Here is a 2,921-nt window from a genome sequence, read left to right as displayed (position 1 = left end):
ATGAGAATTCCTCCAGCTCCAAAACCTTTCCTGCATTTCCTATTGTCAGTGTTTGGGATTTTAGCCATCCTAATGGTGTATCGCAGTCCGAGTAATATTTTGCCTCTTTGTTACACTGAAAATATCTTTGCTCTAAAATAGTATCATTACCTTGATTATTGTGCAACTCTCAGCCACAGCATTTGTCAGGCTTCTTTATCTAACTTCTAATTATAGATCTTTTCCATATACTTCATTTTTTGTTGGTCAAAACCTTGTATGAACATCTGAATGCCCTCTGCTTCTGTTTTCCAAATTTGTGACTTATAAATTCGCCTTTCCTATTACTGCCTACACAAAGATCTCTGGGTGTTAGGGGAGTTATTACCTTATCAATGTACCTTTATCTCTTATGTTTCCCATCAGCTCAGTTTTCTTTTCTGATGCATGAAACAAACAAGCAACCCTTGCCATCTAGCTTCCTATTAGCTTGTAGGGGAACGTTAGTCTCCAAAGAGAAACCTACATTCTTACCTGCAGTACTCTGCACTATCCTCTTTTTCCTCACACCAGATATCCTCATATTAGCCCATTAGACAGTTTTTGCCTAATGAAGCTGAGACTAGAACATGCATCTTCTGACTCTTTCAATGTTCATTTTTCCATTGATCATTAATAATATGGAGATTTTATAAGTGATCTGTTCTATCACCCAGAATTAACTGGGGGAAAAAAAAGGAGTAAAGGATATTTAAAAAAACAACATATACATCTATTTATCATTTTTCCTTGGGGCACAAATGTTACACTTGTTATGGATGGATTGAATTGTGTCTTTACAAAAGATATGTTGATGTCCTAAAGCCCAGTACCTTAGAAAGTGACCTATATATGCAAATAGGGTCTTTGAGGATGCAGTCTAATTAAGATGAGTCATTAGGGTGGCCCTAATCCAATATGACTGGTTCCTTATAAAGAAAGCCCAGAGACACACGGGGATAAAGCCATGTAATGACAGAGTTAGAGATCAGAGTGATGCAACTGCAAGCTCAGGAGTGCCGAGAATCAAGGGCCAGCCACAGTATCTCAGAAGAGGAGAGGAAGGATTATACCCAGAGTCTCACAGAACGCATGGCCTTGAGGACACCCTGAGTCTGGACTTGTGGACTCCAGAACTGTGAGAGAATACATTTCTGCTTTTTTAAGCCACCCTGTATGTGGCACTTCATTACCGCAGCCCTAGGAAACTGACACTGGTGTAGGACAAATCAGAATGTCAGTGAAGCCATTGTGTTTCCCCAAGACTGCATACTTTAGAGCCAGTCTTCTCCATTTCTCATTATGGTCAAATGCTTGATATTATTTTATCTCTTATTTATTTTTTACCTTAGATATTTTTCCTAGATATTGTTAGTCTAAATTAAGATCATTAGAGTTGTTACTGGGGGGCCAGGGAAGGGAAGGGAAAGCATATATTTTCTAGGTATGCTATGAAGAACCAGAGGAAATTACCTAAATACCCTCATGAACTCAAATACAACAAAATAATACAAACAAAGAAATAAACAGGAATTATGTGACTGCTCCTCAAAGATGAAAAAAAAATCTATAGTTTTGTTTTTCGTGTGTGTTTGGCTTTGTCATTATATGTAATGCCATTGAAAGCCATTCCTACCTTTTTGGAAGGCAGCTTACTGAAGATAATCAATTGTAAAATCAATACTTACAATTTGTTTTGATTCAGGGGACATTATTTCTCACGCCTAAAAAATTTTCCCTTTGTTTACTAAAAAACTACGGCTCATATGTCAGTGATGTAAATCTCTGTTTTCTTTCTGTTTTGTCACAATTTGCCTTTCTTCACACTTGGCTAAATAGACCCATTTCCATCATCTCATCTGATGGCAGTTGCTAAGGTGCTAGTCCTGCTTTCCCTAGTCTTCCTGTTCTCAAAATCAGCGTTAAGGAAATTCCCAGTGAAACGGCGAAGTCAGAGGCTTATGTTAGTGGGGCTTCTGCCATTCAAAACCTTAATCAAGCACCTCTGATTTCTTTAAAAAAAATTAGAAGTTAAACAGATAATGGAGATAGTGGCTATTTGATTACCCAGGTCTAATAGACTCTATCTAGGTTTTGGATAACAAATAAATTTAATCATAGAACTATAATAATCAATGAAACATAAATAAAGATATCAATTATGACTCACAACAGAGCTGTCAGCTATGCCTTGATCTCTGAATATGTCCCACTTAACATTTAGTAGCATATTATTTCATCTTTTAATTGCATATGTCTTGAAGCTTTTTGATATAGATAGTACCAAGTGTTTACACCCATAAAACAATTTCTCAACTGTAATTTCACATGCATCCACTACTCCGAGAAATGCAATTTGGGAAACTATTCACTGGCTGCAAAGTTCAATGCAAACAACATTCTTTGAGAGGCTACACAGTACAGGCACTAATTTACTCCAAGAGGGGAAAAAAAGCATAGGTATGAGCATGTTGTACTTGTAAGGTATTAAAAGGTCTGGCTTTTGCTCGCTTCGGCAGCACATATACTAAGATTGGAATGAGACAAAGAAGATTAGCATGGCCCCTGTGCAGGGATGACACACAAATTTATGAAGCGTTCCATATTTTCCCAAGAAAATGTTATGGGAGGAGAGTTATCTCAACATCTACAAAGAAAATTGTGAACTGAAAAAAAAAATAATAAAAAGCCTGGCTTCATTGGAATGGAAGAGAGTTTTATCTTGAACTTTAGCAGGAGAGAAGGTAATTTATTCAATCAGGGCCAGATAATGGAGAATTTGACATGCCAGGGCAACATGTTTTGAGCTTCACCTTCTAAGCAATAAAGTTTGTTGTCATGACTGTGTTTTATAAAATTGATCTAGAGATGGAGTGCAACATACATTAAAGGGGAGAGAGCCT

General features: G+C 37.1%; 1 non-coding gene across 1 annotated transcript; it reads left to right on the top strand.

Annotated features, from left to right (window-relative positions):
• The first annotated feature begins 2,521 nt into the window (after positions 1-2,521).
• Positions 2,522-2,628, top strand: LOC116281535 (U6 spliceosomal RNA). Its single transcript, XR_004191003.2, has one exon. It is a non-coding gene; the product is annotated as a U6 spliceosomal RNA (small nuclear RNA).
• Positions 2,629-2,921: the final 293 nt, after the last annotated feature.

The sequence above is a fragment of the Vicugna pacos genome, chromosome 1 (genome assembly GCF_048564905.1).
Source record: "Vicugna pacos chromosome 1, VicPac4, whole genome shotgun sequence".
Classification (NCBI taxonomy): Eukaryota; Metazoa; Chordata; class Mammalia; order Artiodactyla; family Camelidae; genus Vicugna; species Vicugna pacos.
The sequence above is the reverse complement of the archived record's forward strand: the minus strand, read 5'-3'. Positions and strand labels throughout refer to the sequence as shown.